Genomic DNA, 18,652 nt, shown 5'->3' on the forward strand with positions numbered 1-18,652 from the left:
CACCACCACCCCACTGATATTTTGCATTAATTTCACCTCTTTGATCCCCCCTTTGAAGACAATGTAAGGTTTCAATTTGGTCCCGTCTGCTTTCGCAGCCAACACCACAGTTAAGTGGCTCTTCTCATGGCCTGTGGTTTTCAGTGGAACACTGCGCGCACCTCTTGCATCCACCGTTGTAGAGCCCACCATATCAAACCACACCGCTGTTTCGTCCATGGCTATAATGTTTTTCGGCTGAATTTTCCTTGCCTTAATAATCCGCGTTGTATATGTGACAAAATTCACCAGTTTCTCAGTGAAGTGCTTGGCGTCTTTCTGGGCCACAGTTGTGCGTCTTCTGACTGAAAAGTCGTTGCGCTTCAGGAATTTGTCCAGCCAGCCAGCGCTCGCAGTAAAACTCTCCTCATCCCTGCCATCACTCACTGTTGCATACACTTCTTTTGCCTTGGCCCTGATCATTTTACGTGAGACTCTGAGATGCTTTGCCCGCATGCTGTGGATCCACTCACACACGCTCACCTCCAGCTCTTCACTGGCCTTCTTCCTCCCTCCACCTCGCAGTCTGGCCCTTTTGTCGTCTTCCTCGGACAGACGTTGCAGTTCAACTTTATTTTTACGCCATTCTCGCACTCTCTTTGGATCAACCGAAAAATGTCTTGCCGCTGCTTCTCCCGAATTTTGTTCGGCAAATTTGACAACTGTCAGCTTAAATGTCACATCATACTTTTTTCTTTTTGTCTCCATGGTGGTATTGAGAGAATAAAGAAAAACTGAAGACTAAAAGAAAGTTCGTTAACCTGTTTGTTATGTTGCCATAGTGATGAGTCGTTCATGAACTGTTGTGTCTGTCACGTGAAATCTAATCAAAACATAGAACAGACGATCTGACGGGTTTTAGAAGATCAAATACAACCCGATACTAAAAAACAGACCAGGCCTCTATTTGAGACCGGCCTTTATTTACCCAAACCTGTCGTCACACCAGGCGTTTAAAAGAAACAGGCGTCTATTTGGGACTCGGCTATTATTTGAAGTTTTACGGTACATTTGTTATCTTGCCAACAATGCAGATACTACAGTTAAAGGGATAGTTCACCCACAAATTAAAATTCTGTCATAATTTACTCACTCTCAAGTTGTTCCAAACCTGTATGAGTTTCTTTCTTCTGCTGAACACAAAAGAAGATTAAAGAGTGAAGAATGTTGGAAACTAGACAGTTGATGGTAGCCATTGACCTCCATAGTAGGAAAAAAATAATAATATGGTCAACTGTCTAGTTTCCAACATTCTTCAATCTTCTATCTTCTTTTGTGTTCAGCAGAAGAAAAAAACTCGAACAACTTGAGAGTGAGTAAATTATGACAGAATTTTCGTTTTTGGGTGAACTATCCCTTTGAAACTAATAATAATAATATTTTATTGTCAACGAGATTACATCATAGCATCAATAGACAGTGCAATTTCATGGAGTGCAAGAGAGCAACAATAGCATATTTTGTAAACAGGGCACACTGACAAATAACAAACAAGAAAAAAAATGTATGTGAAGTGAAGAATCATTAGAAACCAGGAATTTTTTTTATTATGGTGTGTGTTGCAGTGATGCAAAGTCCAGATCACAGTTATTGCATTGGTGGAAAATATGAATAATAGAATTAAGTGAGATCAACAATAGCATATTTTGTAAACAGGGCACATGGACAAATAACAAACAAGAAAAAAAATGTGTATATGAGGCGAAGAATCATTAGAAACCAGGAAAAAATTGTATAATGGTGTGTCAGAAAAAAAGTGTTTTTCACAAACTTGCTTACCATGTCATCAACTATCCTATATTCCAATTCTCAAAAATGTGTATGTGAGTGTGTTTGGTCATTTAAAAAATGTTAAAAATAATCTTGATCTATAACGTGAGATGGGCGCCACCAGGGTTCTTTGCGCTACAGTTCAGAGAGTCCTATCTGTCATCAGTTTCTCCCAAAATACATGCAAGAAAGTGGCCGGTGAACTGTGAGAAGAATGGGGTAAACTTTATAGTTACTTTCACTGTGTTTGTCTGATGTGAATAACACACGCCGTCAAATTATATTTGAATAGATTGTTATTGCTGCTTCCACAGACATCAGTGTGTATTTTACAAACTCCAAATGTATTGTTTTACTAGTGCTTATGTGTATTTAAATATCTGAAACCTAAATTAAACATTAGATTGAAAACACTGCATAGTTGTGATATATAACAGCGCAGAACGCGTCCGTCTCTGGCTCAGCGCCAACCAACGCTCGAAAGCACAGTTTGAATCTGGCAGTTATGTCGTCACCTACAGTCTATGGTCGTCACTGAACATTCTAAATCCCATATGTGGGACCGTACTCTCAGGGGCACAGAAAGAAATAACCCATATATGGGACTGTACCGCTCAAAAGGTTAAATATTTCATTTGTAACCATGAATACAAAAATGAAACTGAGGGGGCACAAATCAGATCTGAGGGGGCAATGCCCCCTTTTGCCCCCTCGTGGCGCCGGGCCTGTGGTGTGTGCTGCAGCGATGCAAAGTCCAGTTCACAGTTATTGCATTGGCGGAACAAACAACAACAAATTGGTGGTAAAAACAACAACAAATGAGAAATCAGCTACACTGAATACAGAAACTGGAACATCTCATTGGAAACCAGTCACATCAACAAAGAATGAATGTGACCAAACACTTCCTGGCGCTACAAATTACATTTGATTTCTCACCCACAGACCTTGAATAAAAACAAGTCCTTCATCAGACTTTTTAAAATTGTTTTCTCAATTAATCAACTATATATAACTCATCTATAACTTAATTACTTCCCATAATGGCTGGTATGCAGACACCTCAGTATTAGTCTGCCTTTTCTTACACGCCAGGTGCTCTGCAGATCTCCTCCTTGCTACCCCACTTTTTTCGTGGAGGGCCGACAATGTTAACAAACATTAGAGAGGATACATTTTCAATTCTCAGCAGGGAACGTAAAGGTGTAACAATTGTGTTAATTTCTGAAAATCCTCTCTCACATTCTGCTCTGCTGAATGTGAGAGAGTGTTAGAAGTGGTGTAGTCATGGGTTGACTGGGGTCACTTTTGAAATCCCTAAAGCTTGCCTTCATGACAGTAAAGCCAATACTAAAAACATCGCAAACCTCCCTAAGTTCATGTTCCCCATACATTTGAGGTAAAGGAGAGGGCCAAGTTGTGTTGTTAAGAATGTTCACCTTTTGAAACAAGGACTCTTCTTCCTCTCTCACCATTCTTGCCTTCATGTTGGTTATCAAAGCTTCATAAAACTTGTCTGGCTCGATGACTTTCTGGCTTCTGTCACTGTGCAATTCTATGCCATTGAACAACCCTTCCATCACTGTTTCACATGCTTTCTTATAAAAATGACCACTCTCAGGTTCTCTACTCATTGAACTAAAAACCTCGATCTGCCTCTTGATGAGGGTCACTGACTGAGACAGTCTAATGTCTCTGTTCTGCAGAGCCTCAGAGAGATCTCTGAGTTTTTCGAGTGCATCCATCATAGGTCCAAGGTTCTTAACAAAACCAACAGAATTTAACTTTGTAGCTAAGCCCTGATGCATACTCCTCTCATTGGAGTTCCTCTTAAGATCTTTACTTGAAGCTATGAGATGATTGTATAGCGCTGCATGCATTGTCCAAACATCATCAACTGTACGGAATGATGATGAAATAAATCTGGATGGAAGATCTTCTCCTCCTGCTCCAGAGGACATATCTACAGCTGACAGGCTTGTAGAGGTGTCGATGACAGCTGGTAGGGACTCTGTGTCATCCTGTGCCGTCACATTGTCTCTGCATGGTTTAACAACCCCACACCGGGCCATCAGCTTTCTAAGAATGTACTTGAACTGGCTGGCATTAGGGTTGTTATTCCAGCCACCTTAAAAAAAAAACACAAGACATACGAGTATAGTACACAGATATTCAATACATGCTTTAAAAAATTTTATGCTTTAAAAAAAAGAAGACAAATTAGAACTAGCCTACAAGTATGTAATATGTTTCTAACAAACCAAACCGATTGGAAATCATGTGCAACTTAAGTTATATTGAAAACAAAGAGCAATTCTGCCTCTCCCACTGATGTAAAATTGCAAGGTAGCAGCTAACTCAAAGCAGTCCCACTCAAAGCTTCTTGTTATTAGCCAGCTAGGCATTTTTGCGAAAAGAAAAGCTGCCATTTCAACATGTTCAAGCAACCAGAATTAAAGCCACGTTAATAACGTTTGTAAGAAACCAAACCGTTTGTAAATCTGTCAAGATTTCAGCGAGATAAAGAGTATTTGTGTTTGTGCAGATCACACACCTTAACCTTACATCAGGTACCACAGAGCCCGCCAGAAAGCTTGCATGTGACAAGATGGCCGCCGGTGATGACGTTAGAGACTCTGCCGTAAGACATCTAACCTTTATTATGTATATCTATGGTGTGAACTGTCAAAAAACATCCCATAATGCACAGCGCAGTGGCAGCTGGTTTGGTCCAAAAATGCACAGTTCTTTAGGCAGTTGGGTCTGTTCGACCACTTCTTCAAGGAGGTCTCGGTATGCTTGTTTGGTCCTTTTGGTTTGATTCACACCTGCTTGCCTGCATACAATGGCTGTTATGCAGGCATACCAGGCTGACATTTTTATGATCTATATGAGGGCAAGGAACCTACACCAAAAGATATTGCTGAGCTTTGTAGGGCCATAGACTTGTCTATTTGCATTACCAAGGAGACGTCCCGTGCCATCAGCCGCTCCATGGCAGCTATGGTAGTCACAGAGAGACATTTATGGCTAAATCTGTCGGGTATCAAGGAAAAAGACAGGGCTTTTCTCCTTGATGCCCCGATTTTGCCCTCTGGTCTGTTTAGCAACGCTGTTAGTGAAGAAACAGTCTGCGGCCTTCAAATAATATCTCCCTCATCACTTGAGATCTAAGTCAAGTCAAGTCAAGTCAACTTTATTTATATAGCGCTTTTCACAATACAGATTGTATCAAAGCAGCTTCACAGTATTAAATAAAATAGTACATCAGTGTTTGTTTCTGGTGTAAAACATCCACGTTTGGTAATGCAGATCAATAGCACTGGTGAATCGATTAATCAATTTAAGTATCCCCAACTGAGCAAGCCAAAGGCAACAGTGGCAAGGAACCGAAAAACTCCATCAGGTGACCTAATGGAGAAAAAAAAACCTTGGGAGAACCCAGGCTCAGTCGGGGGCCAGTTCTCCTCTGGCGTTTATGAAGTAGAGACCGGATTTAACTGTAAGATTAAAATATTATATGAATGCCTGGCTGAAGAGATGCGTCTTTAATCTAGTTTTAAACTGGGAGAGCGAATCTGAGCAACAAACAGTATCAGGAAGGCTATTCCAGAGTTTTGGGGCTAAATGTGAAAATGCTCTCCCTCCTTTGGTGGATCTGGATATCCTAGGTATGACCAGAAGCCTCGAAATTAGGGATCTTAAAGAGCGCGATGGATTATAGGGCGATAGAAGATCCGTTAAATAAACTGGAGCTAAGCCGTTTAGGGCTTTATAAGTCAGTAGCAATACCTTGTAATTAATACGGAACTTTATAGGTAACCAATGTAGTGATGATAAAATTGGTGTTATATGGTCAAACTTTCTTGATCTAGTAAGAACTCTAGCGGCGGCATTTTGGACTAACTGTAGCTTGTTTATTGAGGATGCAGGACAACCAGCTAATAAAGCATTAGAGTAATCTAGTCTCGAGGTCATGAATGCATGAACTAGCTTTTCTGCATCAGAAACAGATAGCATGTTACGTAATTTAGCAATATTTCTAAGGTGAAAAAAGGCTGTTTTTGTAACATATGAATTATGATTTTCAAAAGACAAGTTACAATCTAATATAACACCCAGGTCTTTTACTGTAGAGGATAAAGTAACAGGACACCCTACTATGTTAAAGTTGTATTGTAAGAGGTTTTGTGGGCGGTTTTTTGAACCGATAAGTATTACCTCTGTCTTATCTGGATTTAATAAAAGAAAATTGTGCGTCATCCAATCTTTTATATCTTTAACACACTCTGTCAATTTGGATAATTTAGCGTTTTCATCCGGCCGTGATGAAATATATAGTTGAGTGTCATCAGCATAACAATGGAAACTAATTCCATGTTTCCTTATAATATTTCCAAGTGGCAGCATATATATTGAGAATAATAGAGGGCCTAACACAGATCCTTGCGGCACTCCATAGTTTACTGGAGTTATGATCGATTTTTCTCCGTTTAAATAGACAAAATGGTAGCGGTCAGATAGGTATGATCTGAACCAGCTTAATGCTTGTCCTTGAACACCGGTATAGTTTTGTAGCCGATCTAAGAGTATTGTGTGATCTATAGTATCGAACGCAGCACTAAGATCAAGTAAAACTAGTATTGAGATACAGCCTTGGTCAGAAGCTAAGAGTAAATCATTTTTGATTTTAACGAGCGCAGTTTCAGTGCTATGATGCGGCCTGAACCCAGACTGAAACTTTTCATAGGTGTCATTTTCTTGCAAGAAAGAGCCCAGTTGGGCAGACACAACTTTTTCTAATATTTTGGACATAAAAGGAAGATTTGAAATGGGTCTATAATTTGCTAGGTTATTTGGGTCTAATTGTGGTTTCTTAATGAGAGGTTTTATAACTGCCAATTTAAATGTTCTTGGAACATGACCTAAAGATAAAGACGAGTTAATAATATTGAGGAGAGGCTCTTCCACTATAGGTAACACTTCTTTCAATAGTTTAGTTGGTATGGGATCTAATAAACATGTTGTTGTTTTAGAGGAAATGATACGTTTATTTAACTCTGTTTGTTCTATAGTTGTAAAGCACTGTAATTGTTCTTGCGGGGTGATAATCGAGGCTGAATTATAAGGCGCGATTGAAGATTGAACGTTTACAATTGTGGATCTGATGTTTTCTATTTTCTCAGTGAAAAAATTCATGAAATCATTACTACTAAACTGTAACGGAATATTTTGTTCAGGTGACGCTTGTTTATTTGTTAGTCTAGCCACGGTGTTAAACTAGATGTACCGCATCGCGGTACAAAATATGACCGCCGCTCAGGCCTGCACTGGCTTTCCACAAAAATAAATGACGTTGAGTAATTTGGCTGTATTGCATGTTTATGTATATACCTAAAAAAAGTAGTAGTATGTGCATGTCTGTCTGTGTGTGTGTGTGTGTGTGTGTGTGTGTGTGTGTGTGTGTATGTGTGTATGTGTGTGTGTTTGTGTATGTGTGTGTCTTTGTATGTGTGTGTCTGTGCGTGTATGTATGTGTGCGTACATGTGTGCGCGTGTGTGTTTGTGTGTGTGTGTCTGTGCATGTGGATTTGTATGTGTGTGTATGGGTGTGTGTGTGTCTGTGCGTGTGGATGTCAGTGTGTGTGCATGCTTGTGTTTGTTTGTATTCCTGCATGTGTGTGTGTGACAGTATCATCCTAAACCAGCAACCCTTCGCTCAACAGCACCATCTACAGGCCGATGAGTGTACAGTCACTAAATGTGCACATAAATGAATTTATTTTATACCCCCCCATGGATGAAATTCTACGAAACTTAGCAGAGGATACCCCCAGAGGATGTCAAGTTAATCATACACATGAAATATGGTGCAGTTCTGAACATCTCCACTGAAGATAGGGGCGATTAAAGCAGAATAATATTGCATTTTCATTTTTTATGGGAGGGGCGCAAATCACAAATGAGTGATTATGGGCTAGGTTGATGTGGGCCCTTAAGAGCAACATACCATAAAAATTTCTTCATCCTCAGTGCCACGGTTCAGGTAGTTATTTAGGAAAAACTGCATTTTTGGGTTTGGGGGGGGGGGGGATAGTGGCCCCCGGGGACCAAATGAAATTTTTCCTTAGAAGTCTAGTGGGGCTACATGCCCACCAAATTTCATGTTCCCCGGTGTTTCGGTGTCCCTGGTATCGTTGACGAAAAATTTACGGGGGCCCCAGCGCAGGGGGGGAAGTGGCCCCCGGGGACCAAACGAAATTTTTCCGTAAAAGTCTAGTAGACCAACATACCATAAAAATGTCTTCATCCTCGGTGCCACGGTTCAGGTAGTTATTTAGGAAAAACTGCATTTTTTTGGGTTTGGGGGGGCCCAGCGCGGGGGGGGAGTGGCCCCCGGGGACCAAACGAAATTTTTCCGTAGAAGTGTAGTGGGGCTACATGCCCACCAAATTTCATGTTCCCCGGTGTTTCGGTGTCCCTGGTATCGTTGACGAAAAATTTACGGGGGCCCCAGCGCGGGGGGGAAAGTGGCCCTCGGGGACCAAACAAAATTTTTCCGTAAAAGTCTAATAGACCAACATACCATAAAAATTTCTACATCCTCGTAGCCACGGTTCAGGTAGTTATTTAGGAAAAACTGCATTTTTTTGGGTTTGGGGGGGCCCAGCGCGGGGGGGGGAGTGGCCCCCGGGGACCAAACGAAAATTTTCCTTAGAAGTCTAGTGGGGCTACATGCCCACCAAATTTCATGTTCCCCGGTGCTTTCGGTGTCCCTGGTATCGTTGACGAAAAATTTACGGGGGCCCCAGCGCGGGGGGGGAAGTGGCCCCCGGGGACCAAACAAAATTTTTCCGTAAAAGTCTAGTAGACCAACATACCATAAAAATTTCTTCATCCTCGGTGCCACGGTTCAGTTAGTTATTTAGGAAAAACTGCATTTTTTGGGGTTTGGGGGGGCCCAGCGCGGGGGGGGAGTGGCCCCCGGGGACCAAACGAAATTTTTCCTTAGAAGTCTAGTGGGGCTACATGCCCACCAAATTTCATGTTCCCCGGTGCTTCGGTGTCCCTGGTATCGTTGACGAAAAATTTACGGGGGCCCCAGCGCCGGGGGGGAAGTGGCCCCCAGGGACCAAACGAAATTTTTCCGTAAAAGTCTAGTAGACCAACATACCATAAAAATTTCTTCATCCTCGGTGCCACGGTTCAGGTAGTTATTTAGGAAAAACTGCATTTTTTTGGGTTTGGGGGGGCCCAGCGCGGGGGGGGAGTGGCCCCCGGGGACCAAACGAAATTTTTCCTTAGAAGTCTAGTGGGGCTACATGCCCACCAAATTTCATGTTCCCCGGTGCTTCGGTGTCCCTGGTATCATTGACGAAAAATTTACGGGGGCCCCAGCGCGGGGGGGGAAGTGGCCCCCGGGGACCAAACGAAATTTTTCCGTAAAAGTCTAGTAGACCAACATACCATAAAAATTTCTTCATCCTCGGTGCCACGGTTCAGGTAGTTATTTAGGAAAAACTGCATTTTTTTGGGTTTGGGGGGGCCCAGCGTGGGGGGGGAGTGGCCCCCGGGGACCAAACGAAATTTTTCCTTAGAAGTCTAGTGGGGCTACATGCCCACCAAATTTCATGTTCCCCTGTGCTTCGGTGTCCCTGGTATCGTTGACGAAAAATTCAGTAAGGTGACGAAAAAAAACAAAAAAAAAAACTTTGACAATCCCTATATGACCGCTTTCGCTAGCTACGCTAGCGGCGGTCATAATAAGAACCTAGGATTGTTTTGGTTATTTTCTATTAGTTTGCGGAGATGCTCAGCCCTGGCCGCTTTTAGGGCCTTTTTATAGCGTGACGTACTGTCTTTCCAAGCGATTCTAAAAACCTCTAAATTAGTTTGTTTCCATTTACGCTCTAAATTACGGGTTTCTCTCTTTAGAACACGAGTAGTATTGTTGTACCATGGTGCTTTAATTTTCTCTCTGACCTTTTTTAGTTTCATAGGTGCAACAATATCCCATTTTCCAGAGAGAACGGTGCTCATAGTGCTGGTTAGTTCGTCTAGTTCATCTGTTTGTTTAGGTTCAGGCAGCAGCTGAGACAGATCCGATAAGCAATTTGAAAAATTATCTATGGTGGATGGAAGGATTGTTCTGCCTAATCGATAACGCGGCGCAGCATGATATATTACCGGGGTACGTAATATGCAAGTTACCATGTAATGGTCAGTTACATCATCACTTTGCGGAATGATATCTATATCGGTTGGATCGGTTCCATGTGATATAATTAAATCGAGTGTATGATTAAAACGATGAGTTGGTCCGGTAACGTTTTGCTTAACCCCAAAGGAGTTTAATAAGTCTATAAACGCAGCCCCTAACGTATCATTTTGATTATCTACGTGTATGTTAAAATCTCCAACAATTAATATTTTATCGACATTGACCAATAGATCTGAGAGAAAATTTGCAAATTCTTTTAGGAAATCAGCGTAAGGCCCTGGTGGTCTATATACGGTAGCCAAGGCTAAAGATAATAGGGATGTTCTCTTACGAGAGGTCTCTCGTACTGCGTAAGATATCTTACGCTAGGGGAAAATCCTTTTCCGCGAGATATTGAAGCCAAAAATTATCCTTAATTTTGTAATAATGCAAAACGCGTTGCAGCAGCAATGCAGACATAGGCGAGACCGGCAACTGCAGCAGCCTATCGAGCGAGGCCTGGCGTGACGTCAGACCCAATCAGGGCACTTCGCGCCCGCTGCGTCACGTCCCGCCGAAATGGGCGTGGTCTAGGCCTATAAATATCGCTCGCAGGCAGCTATTATCTGATTTTTCATCCTTCAAGCGAAGCACACGCATCGCTGGAGCTGGATTAGAAGCCGCGCCGTCGAGAGAGAGCACCTTCAGCGGGACGAGTCACTGAAGTCGCTGGCCGCGCCGCCTTCCTGCCTTCCTGCTGCGCTTTCCGGCGCTCATATCCTTTCTCTTATTACACTGTATTTCTGTGTGTGTGTGTCTCCGCCGCAACACACATTTCTAAAAGAGCTAGCGTCTTTTTTAAGATGCCTTCCTGCGGCTCGTGCAGAGCCACACTCAGCGACGGGGACCGCCACTTGATCTGCGTTTCCTGCCTGGGTAAGGAACATGCAGCTCTCGCGCTCGCTGACGGCGGATGCCCTCACTGCGAGCTGATGGCAATGGCGACTCTGAGGACTCGCCTAGCCGTCTTCACCGAGACTGCTCCCCCGCCCGCCGCGGTGTCGCGCCGTAAAAAGCGCCGTGCCCAGCGGGCCCCGGAACCCTCCCCCAGCCGCCAAAGCTCGCCGGTTCGCCCGCCTGCTTCCCCGGCTTCTTCTGTTTCGCTTCCTGACGGACAGCGGCCGCCGTCTGCCGCTGCTTCCGTTGATATCGCGGATGAGGAAGCCCTGCTGGGAGAGGATGATTCCTGCTCTATCCTGGCGTCAGGCAGTGAGGATTGGGCGGGCTCCGAGGACCCCGCACCCCCTGCCCGCACATCGTCAGACAAGAGAGCTTCCATTGAGACGGAACTCACGCGAGTACTCGCACAGGCCGCGGCGAGCCTCGGCCTCGAGTGGTCTTCGCCTGAGCAGCCCGCTCACAACCGGCTGGATGGATTTTTCCTGCCTGGGGAGCGCGCTTTGCCTGTGTCCAGACCGGCGCCTTTTCTTCCTGAGTTACACGAAGAAGTGGCCAAGTCCTGGAGCGCCCCCTATTCTGCTAGAGTGCGTCCTGCTGTTTCTTTGGCATTCTCCACCGTTGACGATGCCAAGAACAAAGGATACCTCTCGCTGCCGCCGGTTGAAGAGGCGATAGCGGCCCACTTAAGCCCGCCCTCCGCTGGACGGCGCGCTAAGCCGGCCCTACCCTCTAAAGCTTGCCGCACGACGTCAAGCTTGCTCCACCGCGCTTTCTCCGCCGCCGGGCAAGCTGCGTCAGCGTTGCACACCATGGCAACGCTCCAGATCTTCCAGGCCGATCTCCTCCGTAAGCTGGACGAGGAAGGACCTGACGCGATCTGCTTGCCGGACTTAAGGAGTGCCACGGACCTCGCTCTTCGTGCTACTAAGTCCGCAGCACAGGCCATTGGACGGACTATGGCTTCTCTCACCGTGTCTGAGAGACACCTCTGGCTGACGCTCTCGGAAATGGCCGAGTCTGAACGCACCGCGTTCCTCGACGCCCCGCTTTCCGCTACAGGCCTCTTTGGATCCTCCGTCAAGGATTTCGCGGAGAGATTCGCAGAGGTACAGAAAGCGTCTCAGGCTATGAAGCACTTCCTCCCGAAGCGCTCCAGCTCTGCAGCAGGCCGTGCGAAACCGTCTGCTCAGAGCTCACAGCCACAGCCACCGTTCACTGCCTCCACTTCACAGCGCCGCCAGGCCAGAAGCGCGAGACCGCGCTCCCGCTCATCCGGTCGCCGCCCCGCAGGACGCGGCCCGCGACCTAGGATCACGGTGAAGCCCGAGGCCCCGAAGTTGTCCTAGCACAGCTAGGAAAACGACGGTGTTCCAGTCCCGCTGCGGCCGGACTCACACCAAAGCTATTCGCTCGTCCAGTTCCAGAAAATGTGACTGTTCCAGTGTTTTCTGCAGCCAACAAGTCGGTTCTGTCACCCGCTTGCCTGCACACAAATGCCGTTTTCACGGCTACCCAGATAAATCCCCAAGAGAGTGTATTTTCTGGTGTCCCGGCCACGGCCGATGGTGTTTCGTGTGTAGTAAGAATGCCCACTGCCCAGTGCCCATCCCTACACATAAGCACAGCCTGTCACACAGGGCTCGCGCACATAAAACCGACTCAGATCGGTTGCGCTTCAAACATGGTGAACGTGCCCACTACCCAGTGCCCACTAACACCACGTTATGCATGTCTCACGGTTTCTGTAAAAACGAAACCAACGTGCACTCGCTTCACGCAAGCGAACGATGTTTTCGGTGTGATAAATGTGCCCGCTGTCCCGCGCCCACATCCACACATAGACATGACAGTTCCCACGGGAACCGCCCAGCCCTCCCCCTCGCGGTTAACCACCGCAGAGGAGTCGAGCGCAGGCAATCTGCCCGCTGTCATCAGCGCGCCCCATGCCTCAAATGTCACGAGCGACACGCTCGTGTTACAGCACACCGAAGCTTCTCCATCGCTGAGCGAGCGGAGCGTGCTTCGTATTCGACCCCTAGCTATCCATGCAGACGCATGGGCAAAGCTACCCGGGGTCTCGAAGTGGGTGCTGAACATTATAGAAAGAGGCTATTCGCTGCAGTTTCGCCGACGCCCTCGCCGCTATGTGGCGCGCGTCGAGACCACGGTGAAAACAGAAGTAGCACATCTACTTCAAGCCGAAGTGACGAAACTATTGAGCAAAGGGGCCATAGAACCTCTCTCTCAAGATCAGAGCGAGGGAGGGCTATACAGCAGATACTTCCTGGTACCGAAAAAAGACGGGGGTCTCAGACCCATACTAGATCTAAGGCAACTGAACAAAGTGCTTGTGAAGCGACAGTTCAGGATGCTCACGACCAGGCAAATCCTTGTGCAGATTCGCCAAGGAGATTGGTTTGTGTCAATAGATCTGAAAGACGCGTATTTTCAAATACAGATAGCGTCACGTCACAGGCGATATTTGAGATTCGCCTTCGAGGGCCAGGCATATCAGTAAACAGTCCTGCCGTTCGGTTTGTCCCTAGCACCCCGTACATTTACGAAGTGCATGGATGCGGCGCTCGCACCCCTCAGAATGAGAGGCATACGAGTGCTGAACTATTTGGACGATTGGCTGATTCTAGCGCAATCTCGCGCAGTGCTCATAGAACACACGACCATTTTACTCGATCACCTCGAGGATTTAGGTCTGAGTGTCAATTGGGCAAAGAGCTCCCTGTCACCCAGTCAGAAAATATCTTTCCTGGGCGCAGAACTGGACTCACTGTCCATGATAGCGCGACTATCACAACAGCGCGCGGTAGACATTCGACGCACAGCGAACTCTTTTCGCTGCGGCGCGTTTGTCCCGCTCAAGAAATTTCAGAAGATGCTAGGTCTCATGGCCTCAGCATCGTCAGTGCTCCAGCTGGGTCTGCTCCGCATGCGCCCGCTGCAGTTTTGGCTGAAAGCGCGAGTCCCACGCGAAGCGTGGGCACCCGGTTTGCTTCGCCTCAGGGTCAATCAGAAATGCGTCACAGCTCTGAAACCCTGGAAAGCGAACGACTGGTACCAATCAGGTGTAAGCCTGGGGACTTCCTCGAGGGTGAAAGTGGTGTCCACGTACGCGTCCACCTCGGGATGGGGAGCGCTGCTCGAGGGCAGACCGTTCTTCGGCCAGTGGTCAGAACGGGAGAAGCTCCTGCACATAAACTGCCTCGAAATGCTGGCAGTAGACAACGCGCTGACGCGTTTTTGTCCCCAAATAAAAGGTCACCACGTCTTGGTCCGTTCGGACAACATGTCTGTGGTGTCCAACATAAATCGCCAGGGCGGCATCAGATCCGAGAAACTGTACAGGCTGGCAGAACGCCTCCTGGTATGGGCTCAGTGCAACCTGCGCTCGCTCAGAGCGGCGCACGTGCCAGGGATCTTGAATTTAGGACCGGACAGACTGTCCAGGAACAATGTTCCGGCTGGCGAATGGTCTCTACACCCACAGACAGTCCAACTGCTGTGGAAGAAATTCGGCAGAGCGGAAGTGGACCTGTTTGCGTCTCAAGAAAACGCTCACTGTCAAGAATTTTTCTCCAAGAGCAGGAGCGCGCTGGCCCATGTGTGGCCCCGCCGCCCGCTCTACGCTTTTCCCCCCGTCTCTCTCCTGCCTCAGGTGATAGAACGGATCAGGGAAGAAGGATGCTCAGTACTGCTGGTAGCACCGTTCTGGAAAAACCAACCTTGGTTTCCAGCCGTGATGCAGTTAGCAAGTACTGCCCCGTGGCCAGTACCAGTGAGGAGAGATCTCCTCTCACAGGCCCGCGGCTCGATCTGGCATCCTCACCCGGAGCTATGGTCCCTTCATGTCTGGGCCATCAACGGGTACATGTTGGACTCCCTAAAGGAGTATTAAACACGATCACGCAGGCTAGAGCTCCGTCTACAAGGCGACTCTATTCTTCGAAATGGTCAGTGTTTTCGGGCTGGTGCACAGCCCGTGGTGTGTCACCCACAAACTGTGATGTGACGGAGGTGCTTTCCTTCCTACAAGAGCTGTTGGATGGGGGCAGGGCCCCCTCCACGCTCAAAGTTTATGTGGCGGCTATAGCAGCGTTCTCAGAAACAACGCTTGGTCAGTCAATAGGAAGGAACGATTTAGTCATCCGCTTCCTTAGAGGAGCTAAGAGACTGAATCCTCCCAGACCTCCCTCAGTCCCCGTATGGGACCTTTCTACGGTTCTGGAAGCCATGAAAGGTGCGCCATTTGAGCCTTTACAGTCAATCGATTTGAAACACCTGTCTTTCAAAACGGTGTTTTTGCTGGCTCTCGCTTCAGTGAAGCGCATAGAGGATCTGCACGCGCTCTCTGTGAGCGCGGTGTGCATGGAGTTTGGGCCCAATGACTCAAAAGTTATACTCAAACCTAAGCACGGTTATGTTCCAAAATCCCTCAACACACCGTTTAGGGCGCAGATTATCTCTCTGTCAGCCCTGCCGGTCCCTGATGAGGAAAGAGACGCGAGCCTCCTTTGCCCAGTCAGGGCATTATGAGCTTATGTGTCTCGCTCGTCTGTTTTCAGACAGACGGAACAGCTCTTTGTTTCGTTTAGCGGACGTTCTAAGGGACTAGCCGCGTCGAAACAGAGCCTATCCAGATGCTATAGCGCTGGCATACGCCTCCAAGGGCATGCAGTGCCCTTTGGGTGTCAGAGCGCACTCCACGAGAGGCATGGCCTCTTCGTGGGCCTGGTCAAGTGGGATTGCCTTGCAAGATATTTGTATGGCGGCAGGCTGGGCCTCCCCGTCTACATTTATAAGGTTTTATAACCTAGAGGTTCCCGCCCTGCAGGCCAGGCTGCTGTCGGTCTAAACTACCAGTATTATCTGACCTGATGCGTTCAGCTCAGATTGCTGCGTTTGCTGAGCACAGCTCAGCGTTCGACAGTATAAAGCTGGGCAAACTGTGTAAGACCCACATTTTTCCCCATCAGTTCAGGCCGTACCCCGCCCTGTCTGTATGATGAAATTCGCGTCCCATCGACGCTACTTTATGTGGAAAAGTGAGGCTGCACCCCTCCTTCTTCCCGGACTCCCTGTGAGTTCACTAAGTGATTGTGCACTATATGTACCCCGGGCTTTCGCCCTTGGGTCTTTGGTGTCAGATCTCAGCATACACGGCGTTTTACATTGGGTCCCCTAGCGTAAGATATCTTACGCAGTACGAGAGACCTCTCGTAAGAGAACGTACTCGGTTACTAACGTAACCTCGGTTCTCTCTAGAAGAGGGAACGAGTACTGCGTATCTTGCCGTGCATGCACACGCTCTGGTTGCTTCGATGATGAAAAACCAGATAATAGCTGCCTGCGAGCGATATTTATAGGCCTAGACCACGCCCATTTCGGCGGGACGTGACGCAGCGGGCGCGAAGTGCCCTGATTGGGTCTGACGTCACGCCAGGCCTCGCTCGATAGGCTGCTGCAGTTGCCACAGAGCAGCCAATAGGCGCGCGAGCTGTCTCGCCTATGTCTGCATTGCTGCTGCAACGCGTTTTGCATTATTACAAAATTAAGGATAATTTTTGGCTTCAATATCTCGCGGAAAAGGATTTTCCCCTAGCGTAAGATATCTTACGCAGTACTCGTTCCCTCTTCTAGAGAGAACCGAGGTTACGTTAGTAACCGAGTACGTTTTTCTATCATCTAAGAGCGTAACATTTAGTACAAGTACTTCAAATGAAATAAACTTATAACCCGTTTTCTGAGTAACATTGAGAATATCTCTATAGATAGTTGCAATACCGCCGCCACGACCAATCAGACGGGGTTCGTGCTTATAGGAGTATCCTGATGGAGTAGACTCATTTAGACCGAAATAATCATTTGGTTTAAGCCAGGTTTCAGTAAGGCAAAGTACATCTATGCTATTATCTGTGACTATTTAATTTACAATAACTGCCTTAGGTGTGAGTGATCTAATGTTTAAAAGACCTAGCTTTAGAAATTGTTTTTGTTTACTAATAGCAACATTTTCTGTTTTAATAACAATTAGATTTTTCCTAGATACTGCAGTAGATTTATTTGATCGCACTAAACGAGGAATAGACACAGTTTCTATGCAATGTTCTACACTAGTATTTATATCAGTTAATTTGGTGCAGCAGAGACTATGATTTGGACTTTTGGTTACTAGTCAAAAGGTATTTAACATTTTGGAGATGTTATCTGACAGAAGATCCGATCCGAATCTGTTTGGGTGTAAGCCATCAGCATGGTAAAGCCTAGGACGCTCCCAAAACAGATTCCAATTATTTACAAAGAGCAGTTTCTGCTCATTGCACCATGACGTTAACCATTCATTTAGCGCGAATAATCTACTAAACTTGTCATGTCCTAGACGGTACGTGGGAAGCGGTCCTGACACAATGATCGTTATATCAGGCGATGTGCTGCGTACCGTATCGATCAGATTCCTGAAGTCTTTCTTCAGAACTTCCGTCTGGCGCAGCCTGATGTCGTTCACTCCCGCGTGCAATACCAAAGTTCCGACGCGCTCGTTCAGAATCTCGGGAACGCGAGCAGCGATTTCAGAAACACGAGCACCAGGAAAGCAGTGACTGTGCACCTTATTTTTACCTGATGTAGCATGGACGTGCCGAACAATGGAATCACCGATGATCACAGCATCGCGTTCTGTTTCGCGAAGAGGGGAGAAGCGGTTTTGTGTGGATAACTCGAAAACCGGGAGGGTCGGAGAGGGTCTTGGTCTAGACCTGACTCGCGTCTTCCGCTGCGGAAATATCCAGGCTTCGTGGTGGCGTGTTGGAGCCGGAGTGAACGAGACCATGGCTGATCGCGACCTTGGCGCTTGGGACCGATGCCGAGTAACGCACGGAGTAGACGAGGTCGGAGTCAGCGGGTTAGTAACATTAATCTCTGATTTGTGAGCATCAGCGCGTGATGTTTCAAGAGCCAAACGCCGGTCTCTCAGCTCGGCCTGTCTCACTAAAAGGTCGTGGATCTGTTTCTCAACAGCTTCCAGCTCAGACTGTACCGCGTGCAGCTCAAATGTGTCCTCACCTGCACCAAAAGGTAGACTACTTGCATCTGATATATTCGCCATTTTAACAGATGGACAGTAAGTTAGCAACGACACTACCAGTGATGCTATCAATTAATACTAATTTCTGACAAGCGTCTTAGATATAATCCGTCTTTTAAGTGGTACGGGTGTAGAGTAGACGCATGATAGGTGAAAAATGTTTGTAAGTGAGTGTGGAGAAGACGCGTTCAGCCATGATCCCCGGGAGTAACCTATAAGAGTATCCAGCGTTGGATCACTAACAGGCTTGAGACACGTCTGCTCAACAGTCCGCGTTGTAACTATGAGGTTTGAGCAGTAGTGCTTCTCAGTGAGGAAAAGTAGAAAATGTTTGTTGTAAGTAAGTTTAAAGAGTAAAATCAAGAATTATCTAAGAACGTCTAAGCATCTAAGAACGCTGACTCCAGTGGGCAGCCTCAGCCGTCAGCAAGCCTCCTCAGATCGACCTTCATTTCAGAAGACTTCGGGTGAAAGAGTTGCCTGTGCCCCTAAGCTTCTATAGGGGGAGCGCTAGAAGCGACGCTCTCTTTTTGTACCTGCCGATATGAGGAGCTTGCTGACGGCTGAGGCTGCCCACTGGAGTCAGC

Source organism: Scardinius erythrophthalmus, assembly GCF_964197995.2.
Source record: "Scardinius erythrophthalmus genome assembly, chromosome: 4".
Taxonomy (NCBI): Eukaryota; Metazoa; Chordata; class Actinopteri; order Cypriniformes; family Leuciscidae; genus Scardinius; species Scardinius erythrophthalmus.